General features: G+C 40.4%; 2 long non-coding RNA genes across 2 annotated transcripts; both read right to left on the reverse strand.

Annotated features, from left to right (window-relative positions):
* Positions 1 to 124: 124 nt before the first annotated feature.
* Positions 125 to 861, reverse strand: LOC149196217 (uncharacterized). Its single transcript, XR_016254105.1, has 4 exons — positions 785 to 861; positions 651 to 679; positions 334 to 548; positions 125 to 193 (listed from the first exon to the last, which is right to left on the reverse strand). It is a non-coding gene; the product is annotated as an uncharacterized LOC149196217 (long non-coding RNA).
* Positions 862 to 5,390: 4,529 nt separating this feature from the next.
* LOC149196218 (uncharacterized) lies at positions 5,391 to 6,746 on the reverse strand. The gene is made up of 4 exons (XR_016254106.1): positions 6,520 to 6,746; positions 6,240 to 6,360; positions 5,969 to 6,040; positions 5,391 to 5,878 (listed from the first exon to the last, which is right to left on the reverse strand). It is a non-coding gene; the product is annotated as an uncharacterized LOC149196218 (long non-coding RNA).
* Between the last annotated feature and the right edge of the window lie 10,016 nt (positions 6,747 to 16,762).

Below are 16,762 nucleotides of genomic sequence, written 5' to 3' on the forward strand. Positions count from 1 at the left end.
AAGATCATACTACCTTGAAGGCATGACAAAAGGATAAATCATCATGCAAACGACATATATTACGGTGGATTAAAGCACAATATTATTATGTTGGAAAAAAATATGGCTCACCAATCGTTTGCGATGCGTTTGTAGAATCTGTAAGGTCTTTTCGCCACTTGACCTTCATAGACTATAGAACTGTAGTCGTTCACTACACGAAGAAAATCAATATAAATTGATATGAGATCACATATAACACATATAATAAATTGAAAAGCAAGCAAATAGAGTCACGAATGAGGAAAAGATAATTGTGAGTGAAAGGCATTGCATATAGTTAAGGTGATTCACCTTCATTTATGAAAGATAACCTCCATCTCATTTCTTTCATTTTCTCTCCCTACAAACAAAACCAAGACCAAACAACAAGAAATGAGAAAACAAGTACAACACAAGGCATGGTCACTCTCAAACTCGAGAAAAACAAAATATGTAGACAACAACAAACAAAAACTTGGAAACTCCCCCCTTGCACATTATTTCTATTGCAGTATCCTTCTCCTTTGCTGAAAAGAAAAAAAGTGGGGTGAATAAGGTTAAAATACAAACATAGATAGTAATGATAAGCATATTTCAAAACCGATAATTATTTATAATAGGAAACATACCTCCTAAAGAAGCAGTATCCTCCTCTCCTCTACTAAAAAGAAAACAACTGGGGTGAATAAGGTTTAAAGACAAACATAGATAGTAATGATAACCATATTTCAAAACCGATAATTATTTATAATAGGAAACATACCTCCTAAAGAACTTGTTATATAACGATAGACACTATTTTGTATTCCATTTACTTCTGCTCACCAAAACAAGCCATCTACAAAAAATATTAGAATCATTATAAAAATTATATTAGAGAGTTGAATGTAATAATCAATCATAATATGAAATATACATGCCTTTGAGTTTTGTTATATAAAGGGGGATAATCCATATTGTATTTCACATATTCGTGCTCACTGGAATCACCCATCTGAAATGGATACACAATAACTATTAGCATTCTAATAAAAGTTAAACTAGAGAATTGAAGGCAAGAATTTGTCATCCAACTTAAGTACAGTCCATTTATATTCCGTGCTATATCGCGAAATATAAATTTTCTAAATTAGAAGTAATTCTACTAGGAATAATGCAATTAATGTTGTCATAAGAGAAATAATTCTTTTTGTAGAGGGATTTAAGCATATTTAAACATATTGAACACCTAAAATCCTAGGGGCCACAGGGCAATAGTGTTGTCTATTAGCACAATTGTCGATTTTTTGAAGGGTATGTGTGCTTGCTTGCTCAACCTTACCATCCTTTGTTGATATTTGTAGCTTGGGAGGTACTCCAAACCCTAAGGTACAAGGTTGTGGAGGATTTGGACACACATGGACTTTGTGGGCAAGAGTACCCAAGCTGTGAATTTTGCACCCAAAATTGTGGCTGTGAGTCCATGAAGAGATTTGATGACTTGTCACTTCGACATGATAGAGCACCCTTAAAGGAGAAAAGGGTTGCTTCAACCACCAAGAGAGACCTTGTCATTATGGAGAAATGAATTTTTATATGTTTTGAGTGGGTAAAATGTCTTAAAGATCAAGTCTGTTATAGAGACCCTTCATGAAAGGCTAGATGTCAGCCTAAGAGAAAGATATAAATTTGGGAGAGGAGAGACATCATTCCACCCATCCAAGGAGCAACAAGTCAAATAGCATACCTCTGAACTAGTTGCAGATTAGAAGAAGCTCAAGGGAAGTAGAGAAGGAGCATTTTTATGTCTTCTTGAGACTCTCTTTGGGACAATATTGATAGGCAACAAGACGAGCGCTAAGTGGTGAATCATGGGAGTATTTTGTGGACGTTTGAGGATGTTTTTCTTTGTATTTCAAGCCGCAAGTTCTCTGGGTTGATTGCAGGTGAATGACATATATATTAGGGAAGGTCGAGAGGCCTAGTAAGAGGCCTAACTTTGGCGGCAATCACAACAGGGAATAACATAGTTAGAAGAGGCCTGAAGTGAGGGAAAACACAAGGTTTGGAGAAGAATTTAAGGCTGACATGTGCCCTAACCATAACTCAGAAAATGCACAAAAGCCGAGGTCAAGGGGAGCAGTGGGAGGTTGTTGAACAAGGTATGTTTGTCTTCTTGTACTGGTGTTGTTGCTAGTGGATGGTTGTCCTTGTTTGGACAGAGTTTGAAGGGCATTTGAAGGGTAGCAGAAGGTGTCCTTGCAACCCTAAATCAGTTTGACAAGGAATTCGACTATTATAAGATGGGCAGACTTTGAGAAGCCTAGGGGTTTGGTTCTTTGAGAAATAAGGGCAACCAAGTAGGCTTATGAATCATCCCTAAGTTGATTGTTGGAGAAGGACTTTCAACAGTCAGAGTGGGCAACCCTTCATGCCCTAAGATTGTCTTAGTTGGAGCAGCACAGGAAGGCAATAGTGGAAAGAAGTCCCAAAGAGATGAGGAGCAGCAATGGGCAGTTTAGGAATTGTCCACAAACGAAGTTGTGAACAACTCACAATAAGACACTATGTGTTGATTCAATGATGGACTAATGATTAGCTAAAGGGCACTTGGTGAGTCGTGTTTAGTGCCCTAAAGGAGGAGGATTCAGTGAATCAAAGTGTGCACAACGAAGCAACTTAGAGAGAGTTGAGATTGTCTAGATCATGGGGCAGAGGATTCAGTTGAAGACATGGACGATGGCAGGCTAGTTTCTTCATTGGATCGTGATGTTGCATATCTGATATTGGAGGGATGTGCATGTGTTGTGTTTGACCCGAGAGTATGAGTGCTTGCAGGACTGAGTTGTAGTGATGGTGGCCCGTGCTTGACCGTAGCTCGAACTAACCTTGTAGGACACGAGATCAATAATAGTTTGAGTCAGTGGAGACCATGTAGACTCAGAAGGAGTCTTGCTTAAGAGGGAGCGAACCTATGGAAGTTTCAGATCTTCAGGTTCTGTAGGTGGTGACGAGTAACTTTCTAGTGTTGGAAGTACCTCCCTCGCTAAGGAGTGTTGAGATTTGTAGCTTGGCGGGTACTCCAGACTCTAGGGTACAGGGTTGTTAAGGATTTGCACCCACATGGGATTTGTGGGCAAGAGTACCCAAGCAGTGGGCTTTGCACCCAAAGTTGCGAGTGTGAATCCATGAGGAGATTTAATGACTTTGCACTTGGACATGATAGAGCACACTTAGAGGAGCAAGGGGTCACTTCAACCACTAAGAGAGCCCTTGTCATTGTAGAGAAATGAACTTTCATATGTTTTGAGTGGGTGAATTGTCTTAAAGATCAAGTCCGCCTTAGTTAAACAGATCCTTATTTAAGGGCTAGATGTCACACTAAGCGAAAAATATAAGTATGTGAGAGGAGAGACCTAATTTCACACATCCAATGAGCGACATATCAAAGAATATACCTCTCAACTAGCCACAAATCAGACGGAGCTCAAACGAAGTGGATAAAGAGCATTTTTGTGTCTTCTTGAAATTGTTTTGAGGGCCAACATTGATAGGCAACAAACCGAGGGCTAAGAGGTAAATTTTTGGCAGATTTCGTTCATATTTGAGGGGTTTCTCTATGTTTCAGGCCGTTGGTTCTCTGGGTTGATTGAAGGTGGAGAACATATCTTTTGGGGAGGACAGAGAGGCCTATTAGGACTCCTAACCTAGGCCGAAATCACAACAAGGGATACCGCAGTTAGAACATGTCTAAAGTGAGGGAAAACACAAGTTTTGGATCAGAATTTAGGGCTGACATGTGCCCTAACCAAAGCTCAAAAATTGCAAAATAGTTGAGGTCAAGGTGAGCAGCAGGAGGTTGTAAAACAAGGTATGTATGTCCTCTCTTATTGATGTTGTTTGCTAGTAGATGGTTTTCCTAATTTTGACAGAGTTTGAATGCCGTTTAAAGCATTGTTTGGAGGGGAGCAGAAGGTGTCCTTACAACCCTAGATCAGTTTGACAAGAAGAACTTTGACAGTTGTAAGAAGGGCAGACTTGAAAAAGCCTAAGGGATTTTTTCTTAGATAAATGAGACCAACCAAGTAGGCTTATGAATCATCACTAAGTTGATTATTGGAGAAAGATTTTTAACAATCATAATGGGTAGCTCTCCATGCCCTAAGATCTTCATTGGAGCAACATAAGAAGGCAATAATGGGAAGAGGTCCCAAAGAGCTGAATAAAAGCAGTGGTCAGTCTAGGAGTTGTTTACAAACGAAGTTGCAAAAAACTCACAAGAATACCCTATGTGTTGATTCGTTTCATGGACTAATGATCAGCTAGAGGGCAGTTGGTCAGCCATGTTCAATGACTTAAAGGAGCAAGATTCATTGATAGAGGCAGATGAAGTTGTGGAACGCTACATCAGCGAGTAGGTGAAGTGTTGTTTTGCTCACGGTAGATTGGTTAATAAAGGACTGACATCAAACCCTAGTTTGTATTTCCTATATCAGTGATTGTATGAGGGCCATGATCCTTGGTACAGGAGGCCTAGACAGTTGTACTACAATTTGTTAATATAACGAAGTTGGGTTCTTGAAAAATGGTAAAAAGTTGCCTATTTATGTACATGTTGATTTATTGTTGTATTTATTCCACTGTGCAAAGTAGTTTGTTGTGGCATTTGAGTTGGTCGTGTCATAGATTCAAAGACCCTAACCTAGATACTCTAGTGCCATGGAAAATCAACATCCTCATCTCTAGGGCACATTGTGTGGGGGTGTGCGTGTGATGTGGAGCAAGAAATCACATAAATTTAAACATACCATTTGATGTATATGTCAAACCACTAACTAAGTGGTACTACTCGAGAACCATGCTGGAAGAAGAAAACTTCAAGTAAACAAACAATAATAACAATATTTTGTTGGAAAACAACATCACTCACCCATCCTTTGCGCTGCATCTACATTGCCTATCTTCTCCCCTCAACCCTCCAAGACACTACAATTGTAGTCACTCACTAAACAAAGTAATATTATATATGAGATCATGAATAAACCACGAGATTTAATAACAAATACACAAAGCGATGTATTAAACATACACATACTTGCCCTCCCTTGGGTAATATTATAGAAGCGAATAGAATAAATCACTTACAATTTGTAGACTATCTCACCCATCCTCTACAACATTTGTAGAATGTCTAAGGCATCTTCACCACTTCACCTTTGTAGATTGTACAATTGTAGCTCTTCACTACATAAAGAAGATCAATATAGTTGATTATGAGAGCATAGATAAAGCATATAATAAATTGAATAGCAAACTAATGGAGCCACAAATTAGCAAAATATAATTTTAATTGAAGCGCATTGCATATAGGTATGTTGACTCACCCTCCTTTACGAACAATAACCTTGACTTTTCTTGTTTGCTTCCTCTGTTTCCTTTTCCACGCCCAACAAATGAAACCAAGACCAAATTACAAAGAACATGAACCAAAAAAAAAAGGAAAACGAGTACAACAAACCCAATAAATGAAACCAGGATAGAAGTACAAAAAACGAGAAAAAAAAAGATGAAACAAAGAAAAACAATTACAACACAAAGCATGGCCATGCTCAAACTCAACAAAACAAAACATGCAAATAAGAACAAAAAAAATGCAAACATCCGCTTTGCACATCACCTCTCTTGTAATGTGCCCTCCTCTGCTAGAAGGAAAAGAAGTCACTGAATAAGGTTAAAACACACACAGTCAGTAATGGTAAGCATATTTCAAAACCAATAATTATTCATAATAGGAAACAAACCTTCCCTAGAGTTTGTTTTATAAAAATGAACACTCTCTCTTGTATTCCACTTCCTCATGCTGATCAGAACAAGTCATCTACAGAAGATACAAAATAAGATCTTAGAATTGTTATATAAATTAAGCTAGAGATTTGAATGCAATTATTAACCATAATAAGAAACACACCTCTTTGAGTTTGTTATATAAAAAGAGAGGCCATTTTTTATTTCATGTGTTCATGCTCACTAGACAAGTATTCTGCAATAGATACACAATAAAATATTAAGTTCCTAATAAAAGTTAAACTAGAGAGTTTGGAGGCATGAACTTGGCTTGCAACTTCGCGTCCATTTATATTCCATGCTATATCACAAAAAAATATAAATTATCACAAAAATAGAGATTTTCTAAAGCAAATGTACTTCTACTAGGAATAATACAAACAATGCTTTCATACCATAGGTTCCACAAGTTGATCGTGTCGTATGTTAGCACGATGGTTGATTGGTTGAAGGGTCGGTATGCTTGCTCGCTCAACATTACCCACCTCTACTATAGGTCATGCGTTGCGGGGGTGTCTCTCATGTGGAACAAATAAAATGAAAATCTAAAGATACCATGTGATGTATATGTCAATCAACTAATTGAGTAATACAACCCAACAACCATGCTCGAAGGAGAAATAGTAGTGCAAACAAATAATAAAAATACTATTTTATTGGAAGATTACAACTGACCCATCCTCTATGCTGCATTAGCATTGCTTAAAGTATCTTCTCCACTCGACCATCCCAGACACTACGACTGTAGTCACTTACTGCACAAAGTAATTTTGTATATGAAATCATGAATAAACCACAAGAAAAATTGAATGAAAAATATACAAAGAGATAAATTAATCATACTCATACCTACTCGCTCTTCACTAATGTTATAGCAACAACAACCATGAACAATAAGCCCTGAAAGTGTGAACCCAGGTATAACTTTTCTCCTTATTTTGTATCAAAGTTTTCAAAAAATATCAAACCTCACACCCATTAACAAGATCATACTACCTTGAAGCCATGACAAAAGGATAAATCATTGTGCAAACGACATATATTACGGTGGATTAAAGCACAATATTATTATGTTGGAAAAAAATATGGCTCACCAATCATTTGCGATGCATTTGTAGAATCTCTAAGGTCTTTTCGCCACTTGACCTTCATAGACTATAGAACTGTATTCCTTCACTACACAAAGAAAATCAATATAAATTGATTTGAGACCACATATAACACATAAAATAAATTGAAAAGCAAGCAAATAGAGTCACGAATGAGGAAAAGATAATTGTGAGTGAAGTGCATTGCGTAGAGTTAAGGTGACTCACCTTCATTTATGAATGATAACCTCCATCTCATTTCTTTCATTTTCTCTCCCTAAAAACAAAACCAACACCAAACTACAAGAAATGAGAAAACGAGAACAACACAAGGCCTGGTCACTCTCAAACTTGACAAAAGCAAAATATATAGACAACAACAAATAAAAACTTGGAAACTCCCCCCTTGAACATTATTTCTATTGCAGTGTCCTCTCCTCTACTGAAAAGAAAAAAGGTGGGGTGAATAAGGTTAAAATACAAACATAGATAGTAATGATAAGCATATTTCAAAACCGATAATTATTTAAAATAGGAAACATACCTCCTAAAGAAACAGTGTCCTCTCCTCTACTGAAAAGAAATCTATTGCAGTGTCCTCTCCTCTGCTGAAAAGAAAAAAGGTGGGGTGAATAAGCTTAAAATACAAACATAGATAGTAATGATAACCATATTTCAAAACCGATAATTATTTAAAATAGGAAACGTACCTCCTAAAGAAACAGTGTCCTCTCCTCTACTGAAAAGAAAAAAAGTGGGGTGAATAACGTTAAAATACAAACATAGATAGTAATGATAAGCATATTTCAAAACTGATAATTATTTATAATAGGAAACATACCTCCTAAAGAACTTGCTATATAACGATTGAAACTATTTTGTATTCCATTTACTTTTGCTCACAAAAACAAGCCATCTACAAAAAAATATGTAATAAAATATTAGAATCATTATAAAATTTATATTAGAGAGTTGAATGTAAAAATCAGTCATAATATGAAACATACATGCCTTTGAGTTTTGTTATATACAGGGGGATAATCCATATTGTATTTCACATATCCGTGCTCACTGGAATCACCCATCTGAAATGGATACACAATAAACTATTAGCATTCTAATAAAAGTTAAACTAGAGAATTGAAGGCAGGAATTTGTCATCCAACTTAAGTACAGTCCATTTATATTCCATGCTATATCGCGAAATATATAAATTTTCTAAATTAGAAGTAATTCTACTAGGAATAATGCAATTAATGTTGTCATAAGAGAAATAATTCTTTTTGTAGAGGGATTTAAGCATATTTAAACATATTGAACACCTAAAATCCTAGGGGCCACAGGGCCATAGTCTTGTCTATTTGCATAATGGTTGATTTGTTGAAGGGTATGTATGCAATAGTGTTGTCTATTAGCACAATGGTTGATTTGTTGAACGGTATGTGCTTGCTTGCTCAACCTTACCATCCTTTGTTGAGATTTGTAGTTTGGGAGTTACTCCAAACCCTAAGGTACAAGGTTGTGCAGGATTTGGACACACATGGACTCTGCGGGTAAGAGTACCCAAGCTGTGGGTTTTGCACCCAAAATTGTAGGTGTGAGTCCATGAAGAAATATGAAGAGATTTGACGACTTGGCACTTGGACATGATAGGGCACCCTTAAAGAAGAAAGGGGTTGCTTCAACCACCAAGAGAGTCCTTGTCATTGTAGAGATGAATTTTTATATGTTTTGAGTGGGTGAAATGTCTTAAAGATCAATTCTGACTTTTTTAAAGAGATCGTTCATGAAAGGCTAGATGTCAGCCTAAGAGAAAGATATAAATATGTGAAAGGAGAGACATCATTCCACCCATCCAAGGAGCAACACATCAAAGAATATACCTCTGAACTAGTTGCAGATCAGAAGGAGCTCAAGGGAAGTAGAGAAGGAGTATTTTGTGTGTTCTTAAGACTGTTTTTTGGCCAATATTGATAGGCAAAAGGCCCAGGGCTAAGAGGGGAATTATGGGAAGATTTCTCTATATTTCGGTCTGTGGGTTCTTTGGGTTGATTGCAGGTGAATGACATATATATTAGGAAAGGCCGAGAGGCCTAGTAAGAGGCCTAGCGTAGGCAGCAATCAAAGCAGGGGATAGCATAGTTAGAAGCGGCCTGAAGTGAGGGAAAACACAAGGTTTGGAGAAGAATTTAGAGTTGACATGTGCCCTAACCACAACTTAGAAAATACTAAATGCACAAAAGCCGAGGTGAAGGGGAGCAGTAGGAGGTTGCAGAACAAGGTATGTTTGTCCTCTTGTATTAATGTTGTTGCTAGTGGATGGTTGTCCTTGTTTGGTCAGAGTTTGAAGGGCATATGAAGGCCAATTTGAAGGGTAGAAGAAGGTGTCCTTGGAACCCTAGATCAGTTTGACAAGGAATTCGACTGCTATAAGAAGGGCAGACTTTGAGAAGCCTAGGGGTTTGGTTCTTGGAGAAATAAGGGCAACCAAGTAGGCTTATGAATAATCCCTAAGTTGATTGTTGGAGAAGAACTTTTAACAGTTAGAGTGGGCAACCCTCCATGCCCTAAGATTGTCTTCGTTGGAGCAGCACGGGAAAGAAATAGTGGAAAGAAGTCGCAAAGAGATGAGGAGCAGCAGTGAGGAGTTTAGGAATTGTCCACAAACAAAGTTGTGAACAACTCACAATAAGACACTATGTGTTGATTCAATGATGGACTAATGATCAACTAAAGGGCACTTGGTGAGTCGTGTTTTGTGCCCTAAAGGGGCAAGATTCAGTGAATCAGAGTTCGCACGACGAAGCAACTTAGAGAGAGTTGAGATTGTCTAGATCATGGGGCAGAGGATTCAGTTGAAGACATGGAGGTGTGGTCTTGACTAGCTTAGCAATGAGATTGGCTTGGAGTTCTCGTGGATTGGTAGTGAACCTGGTGAACAACAGTTTGTTGTATGGCAAGTTGTTTATCATGGACTTCCTTTGACTTGACATGGATCGTTGGGACAACTCGAGGAGTGCTTTAGCATATATGAGATTGGCATGGACAAGATTGCTTCATGTGATAGACAGGATGGTGGCAGGCTAGTTTCTTCATCGGATCGTGATGTTGCATATCCGATATTGGAGGGATGTGCATGTGTTGTGTTTGACCAGAGAGTATGAGTGCTTGCAGGATTGAGTTGTAGTGATCGTGGCCCGTGTTTGACCGTAGCTCGGACAGACCTTGTAGGAAACGAGATCAATAGGAGTATGAGCCAGTGGAGACCATGTAGGCTTAGGAGTCTAGCTCAAGAGGGAGTGACCCTATGGAAGCTTCAGTGTTGAAATTTGGTACCGGAGGACAGGTGGTTCCCTTAGGCTTTGATCTTTGGCCTAGGGAAAAGTGTCCAAAAGAATTTAATTTTTCTCCTAAAGTGACTTTATAATTTTATAAAGTTAAATCTAATTTAAAAGTGACTTTAAGTGATAAAGTTATTAAGTCTAATTTTAAAGTGACTTTTATAAAGTCAATGAAAAATTAGAAAGGAAAAGTGACTTTGGAAATAAATGACTAAGTGGGTCTTTATTAAAGTGGGGTGAATTAAAAAATAGAAAGTGAGATTTAAATGAGCATTTAATCTCAACCATTGATCTAAATCTATTTCAGCCATTGGATTTAGAGATCACCCAAAAGTCACTTGGATCACCCAAAAGTCACTTGGAGTTATATTAAAGGAGGAAAAGGAGGAAAAGGTCATTCATTCTTTCATGAGCAGATTGGGAGAAGGAGAGCAAGAGAGCAAGAGAGATTTCTGAGCAGGAAGGAGAAGGAGACAGCAGCTTGGCAGTAATTGAGCAGATTTGTACAGCTGATTCAGCACATAGTGAAAGGCAGATTTTTGCACAAACATCGAGGAGCAGTTTGCTGATTTTTCTGCACACAAAACGGAGGTCGTACAGCATTTATTGTTGTCCTGTTTGCTGTAATTTCCAGATTGCTGTGAGGCACGGGAAAGGAGATAAGTTGTAAATTTACTTGCTGATTTTTTGCTGAATAATTCTCACTGTAAAAAGGCAATTTTCAGAAATAAAGAAGAGCTCTCAAACTAGTTTTCCCCAAGAGTTGTAGGGGGTTTTTCCAGGGTCAAGTTGACCAAAAATATCAGTGTTTTAATGTGTTTTAATGGTTGTTTTTAATTGTTGATTTTTATTTCTGCAATTTCCAGCATTCCGAAAAATTTCCAGAATTTGTGTTTTCAGCCATATTTATTTTTTTCAGTCTGTTAAATGTATGGTTATGGGAATGGGCATTTAACTACATGGGAGAAATAAGGTGAAACTAAAAACCGGGGTGGGAAACAGAAATTTTTACATGGTATCAGAGCTTGAGTGCTGAAGGGCAGTTTGGGACAGCAAAAGGAAAAATTATAGTTGCTGATTTTTCACTCAGAAAATTCCAGCAAGCTGATTTTTTCATAAACAACAGTTTTATCTTTACTACAGCAGGATGTCATTGGGATTGAGGGTGGAGGATAGGCTGGATGGGCATATAAATTACAACGTTTGGAAGGAGAGAATGCAGAGTATCTTTGAGGAGGCAGAAGTCTGGGATATCATGGTGCATACCGCACAGAACCCTGTTGTTGTGCCCACTGATGTTACTCAGTTGGCTGAGTATAGAAAGAAGAACAATAAGGGTAAGAGGCTGATTCTAGACGGAATCAAAGACCATTGCATTCCTCATGTGAGAGGAAAGAGCAATGCCCATGAGATGTGGACAGCATTGTCCAATCTCTACCAGAGTACCAATGAGAACCGGAAGATGGTCCTGAAGGAGAAGCTGAAGAACATTAAGATGGGTAATGATAGTGCAGCTGGATATCTCACAAAGATTACTAATGTGAGAAATGAGTTGGCAGCGATTGGAGAGGCCATTCCACCCACTGAGTTGGTGCGGATTGCAGTGAATGGCCTCCCCCGTTCATGGTTGAACTTTGCTGATGGGGTTTGTGCACGTGAGACCCTTCCCACATGGGAGAGGTTTTGGGATGATTGCATTCAGACAGAGATCAGGAAAGGTCAGTTTGGGGCAGCCAAGCCAGTTGAGCAGGATGAGGACGTAGCACTGGTGGCAGGAGGCAAGAAAGGCAAAGGGAAGAAGCAGGCTTCCACAAGCGGTGGTGGTAGCAAAGGCAAAGGTAAAGGTAAACAGGGGAACACACAGAAGGACTATTCCAAGGTGAAGTGTTGGAATTGTCAAAAGATGGGACACTATGCAGTTGTGTGTCCGGAGAAGAAGAAGAAGAAGGGGAAGAACCAGGACGTGGCAGCTTCAGCAGAGATTGAGGACTTTGCTGGTCGTTTTGACCGAGAGTTTGCGTTCACTACGTGTGAGTCCTCTAGTACAGGATCACCTGCCACACAGGTTCAGAGGGAGCATGCTTTTCCCTCGATTAGCGGAGCATCTTCAGGTATCTGGTATGTGGACAGTGGGGCTTCACGTCACATGACAGGAGTCGGGGAGTACTTCTCAGAGCTTTCAGAGAGTGGCACTGATATTGAGGTAGTACTCGGTGATGACAGAGTTGTTAGAGCAGTCGGGGTGGGGACAGTGACATTTCAGAGGGAGTCCAAACCTCCCTTGAAGGTGTCAGAGGTTCTTTATGTGCCAGGGATGAGGAAGAACCTCGTATCCGTCTCAGCTTTGGAGGACAGAGGATATGAGGTACTGTTCAGGGGAGGACAGGTGTTGATGTATCCCAGGGACGCTCCAGCTGATTCAGCTAGAGTGATAGGTGTACATTGCGGGAGATCACTACAGGTGTGCCAGATTTCAGTACTGATCACTTTGATACTTGCAGAGGTTGTGTGATGGGCAAGTTTGCCAAATCCCCTTTTCCCAGCAGTGACAGTAGAGCGACGGAGATACTTGATTTGATTCATTCCGATGTGAGCGGTCGGATGTCTCATGTTTCCTTGAGTGGATATGAGTACTATGTGTTATTCATTGATGATCACTCCAGGAGGACCTGGATTTATTTTTTGAAGACCAAGAGTGAGGTCTTCAAGCGGTTTCAGGAGTTCAGAGCTCTTGTGGAGACTCAGACAGGTCGAAAGATCAAGTCCTTGAGGTCGGACAATGGAGGAGAGTACACCCTTGGAGAGTTTGTTGACTATTGTGCAGAGGCAGGCATTAGGAGGGAGTTTACTATTCCTTACAACCCCCAGGAGAACGGAGTTGCAGAGAGGAAGAACAGATCCATCATAGGGGCTGCCAAAGCCATGATACATGATCAGGGGTTGCCATTGTTCTTGTGGGCAGAGGCCTGCAACACAGCTGTTTACTTGCAGAACAGGAGTCCGCATCGTGCCTTGGGGCACATGACTCCTGAGGAGGCTTTCTCTGGGAAGAAACCTGATCTTGGTCATCTTCATATCTTTGGATGCATTACATACTCCTATATACCCAAGGAGGAGAGGACCAAACTAGAACCCACCGCAGAGAAGGGTATCTTTGTGGGCTACAGTGAGACCTCAAAGGCCTTTCGGATTTACATTCCTGCACAGAGGAGAGTTGTTGTCAGACGGGATGTGAAGTTCGAGGAGGACAGGGCCTTTAGGAGGTCACGGGAGTTAGAGTATCTGGATCAGCCAGACCCTCAGCAGCAGTTGAGTCAGTCGCAAGGATCCAGTGGGCAGGGATCAAGAGGATCCGGAGGTACATCTATGAGGATGTCAGGTCCATCAGTGAGCAGTGGCTCGCCGAGCCAGAGGGGTGGTGCTCCGGGCAGCATGCAGAGCAGTTCACAGAGCAGTTCACTAGGGAGTCCACTGATGGACAGTTCACACGGTACCTCAGCTTCTACAGGTTCAGGTGCAGGCAGGAGGACAGCAGACAGACAGTCAGGAGTTCAGGCTACTGATGGTGATGAGGAGGAGGAGTTTCATTCTCCTATGGGAGAAGCATGCTCAGGGAAGAGGAAGCCCAAGTGGCTTCAGGACACCTTGAGAGATGCCACATCTGTTGCTGAGCCGAAGAGGCCGGTCAGAGAGAGTAGACCACCTGAGAGGTTCTGTAGCTATATGGCGATGGTTACCAGCATCCTTGACTCTGAGCCTTCTAGCTATGAGGAGGCAGCTAGCCAGCAGGTCTGGAGAGAGGCCATGCAGGAGGAGTATTCTTCTATCATGAAGAATGATGTTTGGGAGGTGGTGCAGAGGCCTGAGGGCAAATCCATGGTTACTTCCAGATGGCTTTACAAGGTAAAGCATGCTGCAGATGGCAGCATTGAGAAATTCAAAGCGAGGTTTGTGGCTAGAGGGTTCTCCCAGGTAGAGGGAGTTGATTATGAGGAGACCTTCGCTCTCGTGGCTCGATATACTTCGATCCGCTCCATTATATCGATAGCAGCAGAGATGGGTTGGAAGTTCCACCAGATGGATGTGAAGACCGCATTTCTCAATGGCTTCATACAGGAGGAGGTGTACATTGAGCAGCCACAGGGCTTTGAGGTGCATGGGAAGGAGTCCCATGTGTGCAGATTGAAGAAGGCCCTTTATGGCCTGAAGCAAGCTCCCAGAGCTTGGTACTCCAGGATAGATGCATACTTGCAGGGGATGGGTTTCACAAAGAGTGAGGCAGATCCGAACCTTTACTTTATTGTGATTGGTGAGGAGCCTCTCATTCTGGTGCTGTATGTGGATGACTTGATCATTACAGGTGCAGAGAGACTCATAGAGCACTGCAAGAGAGATCTTGTGGCGGAGTTTGAGATGAAGGACATCGGCTTGATGCATTACTTTTTGGGTTTGGAGGTGTGGCAGGAGGAGGGGCATTTCTTCCTGGGGCAGGGGAAGTATATTGTGGACATCCTTAGCAGATTCCACATGGAGGATTGTAGACCCATGTCGACATCGATGATCACCAACTGGAAGAAGCTTCATGCTTCGGATTCCGAGTTGGTGGATCCCACATTGTACAGGCAGCTGATTGGTTCCTTGATGTATTTGGTCAACACTAGACCAGATATCTGTTTTGCAGTCAACACGATGATTCAGTTTATGTGTGAGCCTAGGAAGGTTCATTGGGTGGCTGCAAAACACATTTTGCGGTACTTGCAGGGGACAGTGGATTATGGTCTGGACTACAGGCAGGGAGATGGAGTGAGATTGGCAGGATACACTGATTCTGATTGGGCAGGTTGTGCTTCTGATAGGAAGAGCACTTCAGGGTGTTGTTTTGGGTTGGGTTCAGCAGTAGTGTCATGGTTCAGCCGGAAGCAGCAGTCAGTAGCACTGAGTTCAGCGGAAGCAGAGTATATGGCAGCCAGTCTAGCTAGTTGTGAGGTTATCTGGCTTCGCAAGATGTTGTTTGGCTTATTTGGTCAGCCGTTGAGACCTTCTGTGATTTACTGTGATAATCAGAGTTGCATTAAACTCACGGAGAATCCAGTATTTCATGACAGGTCAAAGCATATCGGGATCAGATATCATTTCATAAGAGACTATGTTCAGAAGGGAGCTGTGAAGCTTGAGTATATTTCCACTGATGAGCAGGTTGCAGATATCCTTACCAAAGCCTTACCACGGGGCAAGCATGTCTACTTCAGAGACAAGATGGGTGTGGTGAGGAACACCTTCCTCGGTAAGAGGGAGTGTTGAAATTTGGTACCGGAGGACAGGTGGTTCCCTTAGGCTTTGATCTTTGGCCTAGGGAAAGTGTCCAAAAGAATTTAATTTTTCTCCTAAAGTGACTTTATAATTTTATAAAGTTAAATCTAATTTAAAAGTGACTTTAAGTGATAAAGTTATTAAGTCTAATTTTAAAGTGACTTTTATAAAGTCAATGAAAAATTAGAAAGGAAAAGTGACTTTGGAAATAAATGACTAAGTGGGTCTTTATTAAAGTGGGGTGAATTAAAAAATAGAAAGTGAGATTTAAATGAGCATTTAATCTCAACCATTGATCTAAATCTATTTCAGCCATTGGATTTAGAGATCACCCAAAAGTCACTTGGATCACCCAAAAGTCACTTGGAGTTATATTAAAGGAGGAAAATGAGGAAAAGGTCATTCATTCTTTCATGAGCAGATTGGGAGAAGGAGAGCAAGAGAGAAAGAGAGATTTCTGAGCAGGAAGGAGAAGGAGACAGCAACTTGGCACACATTCCAAGGCAGCAGTTGAGCAGATTTGTACAGCTGATTCAGCACATAGTGAAAGGCAGATTTTTGCACAAACATCGAGGAGCAGTTTGCTGATTTTTCTGCACACAAAACGGAGGTCGTACAGCATTTATTGCTGTCCTGTTTGCTGTAATTTCCAGATTGTTGTGAGGCACGGGAAAGGAGATAAGTTGTAAATTTGCTTGTTGATTTTTTGTTGAATAATTCTCACTGTAAAAAGGCAATTTTCATAAATAAAGAAGAGCTCTCAAACTGGTTTTCCCCAAGAGTTGTAGGGGTTTTTCCAGGGTCAAATTGACCAAAAATATCAGTGTTTTAATGTGTTTTAATGGCTGTTTTTAATTGCTGATTTTTATTTCTGCAATTTCCAGCATTCTGAAAAATTTCCAGAATTTGTGTTTTCAGCCATATTTATTTTTTTCAGTCTGTTAAATGTATGGTTAAGGGAATGGGCATTTAACTACATGGGAGAAATAAGGTGAAACTGAAAACCGGGGTGGGAAACAGAAATTTTTACATTCAGATCTTCAGGTTCTGTAGATGGTGACGAGTAACTTCCTAGTGTTGGAAGTATCTCCCTTGCTAAGGAGGAGTGTTGAGATTTGTAGCTTGGGGGGTACTACAGACTCTAGGGTCCAGGGTTGTTGAGGATTTGGACCCACATGG

The sequence above is a fragment of the Pinus tabuliformis genome, chromosome 2_2 (genome assembly GCF_031772625.1).
Source record: "Pinus tabuliformis cultivar Carrire ecotype Pingquan chromosome 2_2, CPIR1, whole genome shotgun sequence".
NCBI lineage: Eukaryota > Viridiplantae > Streptophyta > Pinopsida > Pinales > Pinaceae > Pinus > Pinus tabuliformis.